The sequence below is a fragment of the Hetaerina americana genome, unplaced genomic scaffold, assembly GCF_022747635.1.
Source record: "Hetaerina americana unplaced genomic scaffold, ioHetAmer1.1.p SCAF_7, whole genome shotgun sequence".
Lineage (NCBI taxonomy): Eukaryota > Metazoa > Arthropoda > Insecta > Odonata > Calopterygidae > Hetaerina > Hetaerina americana.
Window position 1 is genome coordinate 79,186,757 of NW_027287316.1, and position 4,507 is coordinate 79,191,263.

Genomic DNA, 4,507 nt, shown 5'->3' on the forward strand with positions numbered 1-4,507 from the left:
TGTTGGCTGTGTTGTACGTAAGGCCGCCATTTTTTTACTAGAGATCCTTATTACTGTTCATCTGCATCTAAATCAATACCCTGCAAGCCACCAGAAAGATGTGTGGCAGGGGGTGCAGCACCAGGAGGAAATGGTAAGGGATGAGGGGGTTAGGCTTTTTCAAATGGATGGGGAAAGGTAAGGGGAATCTGCAAAAAAAATATATAAATATAATCATATAACCATGCGCAGTCGCTACCTTGTAGGTTAATACTTATTGTGTCGAGCCGACTCCTGGGGGATTTCGATTACAAGCATTCTGGTCTCTTATTGTTCATGGAAAAAAATGACCATTTAAACCTGTCTGTCTTGCAGTCAATCTCTCTAATCTTATATTCGTCATCCATCCGCCCGTAATACGTTGGGGTTCGTATTATGTTCTTGATGCCATCGGAAAAGGACCCATCTTTAAATGTTTTTAATAAGTTTAATCTATATTGTAAACGCCGCTGTGTAAGGGTATCCCAGCCTAAATTTTCTAGCAAAGTAGTTACGCTACTGCGTTGGTCATAACAATTTTTGACAAATCTAGCCCCCCTCCGCTGAACTCAATCCAATTCCGAAATTAAATTTATCTCTTGAGGATCCCATATACTGGCAGCATACTCTAGATGGGGCCTGACTAGGGCAAGAAAACATCGTTCCTTCACTTTTTCGTCACATTTACCCAGCACTCTTTTTACAAATCCCAATTTTTATTAGCACGACCGCATATTTCCCGTATGTGCTTTCCCCAGGACAGATCGTGAGTAATTGTTACACCCAAGTAAAGAAATCTACCCTCGCGATTTCTGTTTGTTTCACTTTGTAACTAAATGGGGAGTGTTACTCTTTTCCCAAAAATGTATTACTACGCATTTTTTCAAATTTAATTCCAATTGCCATGCATCGCACCAAGTCTGGATTGCATTTAGGTCGTTAGCTAACGTGACTCTGTCTTCGCGACTTCGAATGTCCCCATAAATCAACGCATCGTCAGGAAAAAGACGGAGCCTGCTATTAACCACGGCGCTGAGGTCATTTATGTAAATAAGAAACAAGAGGGGGCCTATGATACTTCCCTGTGGTGCACGCGACGTGACCTGGACCGTATCGGATGATACACCGTCCAGGACGACTGCTTGAACACGATTTTTTACAAATTGTCTAATCCAGCATATAACACTCCCGTGTATTCCATAAGTTTCCAACTTCGCGAGTAACTTACAATGAGGGACTTTAGCAAAAGTTTTTTTAAAATCTAGAAATATCGCATCAACTGGAATATTACTTTCATCGGAATGCATTATATCATGAACAAAGAGTGCGAGTTGAGTTTCGCAGGATCTACCTTTACGGAACCCGTGGTGGTTATTTATCAATAAATCTTGGCTATCGAGGTACCTCATTATGGAACTAACAATGATGTGCTCAAAAATCTTACAGGAGATGGAGGTGAGCGATATTGACCTATAATTACTGGGGTCCTCCCGGACCCACCCTGTTCTTATTGTAGTGAGTGCAGTAATTACAATTAGTATTATACATGTAATATGCAATACGGTTCCTGCATGAATGCCCTGTTTTAGGATCGCGGGGTGCATTGGGTGCGTGGTAGTCTTCTACATAAGTGCTCCGCGACCCACCAAAGAGGTGTATGGCAGTGGGTGCAAGAACCAGGTGTGACAGGTAAGGGATAAGGGAAAGGAAGGGAAAAAACATTTACCAAAAAAAACTACACAAAACGTGCTTATTTAAATACACCTTGGTGGAAACTTTAGTCAAAAATAAGCGAAAATTTCACATCATAAAATAGTTCTTTTTATACGAAAAAATAGAACTAGTGTGGAAGTGGAGTATCTATTGAACTAACACCACCTGTCCCCTCTTTACGGACTTCCGGGGTAGTGTATAGTTGTCTATCTTCGTGGCGTGTCTAGAAAGTAACCTCCGTTTTCGGAAGTAGTGGAGGAAGCCAATTGGTCGCTGTATTGACCCATACGGTAAGTCAGTACGCCTCGAGCTGCAGTGGTTGGAAAGTCGCGCCGCTTACCGTTCGTTTACGATGGCGAGTCAAAATGAACAGTAAAATTGAAATTCCCGCCAAACGTGAAGCCCGTTCAGTGATAAGGTTTTACTGATTAAAAAATCTTCAAAGCTGCTGAAAGTCATCATTGGGAAATTGCTGCTCTGGACGGACCAAAGGTGATGAGTGACAAGAGTTGTGCGTCAGTGTTTGTCATTCGTTTAAATGCCGATGATGATGATACAAGTGGCCGCCCGTCTGTGGTGAGCAATGAACTACTCTTGAAAATTGATGAAAAAATTCGTGAAAACCGACGTTTTACGATATCTGAAATATTTAGAAAGTTTTCCACAGATTTCCTCAAGACTTTGATGCATGGAAACACGAATGAAAATTTAGGCTACTGAATGCTTTTGTGCTCATCTCGACGAGAAACTTCAAGTTGCAGTCATCGGTTGGCTGTGTTCTCAGTCGGAAAAATTTTATGCTAAAGGAATTTGAAAACTGGTCCAAAGATATGACAAATGTTCAAATCTGTTTGTTAAGTATTTATAAAAATGGCAGAGATATGTAATTTTGACATGAAAATAATAAATTGCCAGTATCAATTCCAGTGTATTTTTAATAGCATAACGGAGATGGATAGGCATGGCATAGCATGGACAGGCCTCGTACGCAGAAAGCAGAGATAAACTGTGGCCATTAGTGACTGAGGTTACGAGTCAAGTGAGGACACTGGGATTTCTGGAGGGATAATGGAGTACACTTGAACCTGATCAGCACCTCGTCCTCTCACCGCAAACTCAATTAACAGCTTAATTATATTTTACTCAACAGAGGACGAGGTGGCCGAGTGGTTAAGGCGTTGGACTGCTAATCCAATGTGCTCTGCACGCGTGGGTTCGAATCCCATCCTCGTCGTATTTTTGCTCGCGGTGAGGTAACGCTTAAATAAAACGTCAACCAGTTTCAAGTGTTCTACGGCTGTCCATTATATGACATCATCCAATTAGTTATATCAAGTGTAAGCTGCTGGCCTTGACTGTCACCCTGAGGCAGAGTGAGCGTCGATGAATACGCGAAAATTAAGTAAATAATCACATGGCACTGTTTGTCTTAGTTAGTTTTTATTAATTAACCGTAATTTCACTGAATATTTTTAAAAAAATCTTCTTAGTTTGCCATATATATATATATATATATATATATATATATATATATATATATATATTCTGTAAGCTGTAGAACTTTCTGTTGCAATGTTTCCCTTGCCACACGCCTTCCCGTTCACTTGCAGGGTATATGTAGACGAAAATCGACGTTTGCCTTTGTACTAAAAAATTCTGTTCCATATTTGAACTTTTATTTTTGATGCCTCGGTTATTTTATGTGGAAATATTTTTCCTGTTTAGCACTACATGTCTGTTGGCAGTGTAAATGGTTTTAACGAACGAGAGTATATATATTACCGGGGGTAGAGCGTTGCGCTGCTATATATATACATATATATATATATATATATATATATATATATATATATATGGATGGCAGGAGTCCAGAGGGTAGAGCATTGGACTGCTGACCGGAGGGTCCCGGGTTCGATTCCATGGAAAGGCACTCTGGGCACCTGCAGCTCCACCCAAGCTATGTGAATTTTCGGGTACCAGATCTCCCTGGGAAACCATAACCGGCACAGGGAAAGGAACTGGCCTCCTACCCTGATGTGTGAATTTTCACACGCCGTATAGGGCTTAGTACTGGGTGATCTCTACCATCACCTACTAAACCGACCTTCGGGTTGATCACTGTGTTTATGGTTTTTTATACAATGTATGTATATACGCCAGTTGTATTCGTATATTAGGAAGCGCTTCACAGGAATCATCATTTTCCCCATTGTTTCAACCACAGTAAAGCCTAATAATATCTAGGGGAGGCAAATATCGCCTGAACTATTGCACAGTTATTACTTCCGGAAGAGTTTTGGTGCCTGGGTTTCGATGTCGACGTTATCACCCCGCGATCCATCAAAAAGGTGTGTGGAGGGGGTTCAAGCACCAAAGTAGGGTAGGTGATAATGGAGGATATGAGAGAGGAATGGAAAAGGGAAACATATTTATTAGAATTGTATGAAAAAACGTGCAAACTTGTATACATGCTGGAGGAAGATTCAATCCAAAACATGGGTTAAATCGCCTAATAAATTAGTAATTTTTTGAGCCTCGAGTTAGGTTTTGGGCGTGGTTACGGAGCCTATGCTGGTTTCAGGGGGTGTGCACCATGAAAAAACCGTTCATGTTTCTTTTTTATCATAATTATTTAAATCACGTCATGCATTTCGTTTTCATGAAGAACTCGACGGTGACCACTGAGTTCCGATTTGTCTGATGCGAATACTTCTCCACGAGTTCTGTGCTCAATCAAAACACGTCCGTCGTCGGATCACCTGTTAAATATGATGCG

The 4,507-nt window shown here is 40.9% G+C and overlaps 1 non-coding gene across 1 annotated transcript; it reads left to right on the forward strand.

Annotated features, from left to right (window-relative positions):
- Window positions 1-2,883: 2,883 nt before the first annotated feature.
- Window positions 2,884-2,965, forward strand: TRNAS-GCU (transfer RNA serine (anticodon GCU)). Its single transcript has one exon. It is a non-coding gene; the product is annotated as a tRNA-Ser (tRNA).
- The last annotated feature ends 1,542 nt before the right edge of the window (window positions 2,966-4,507 follow it).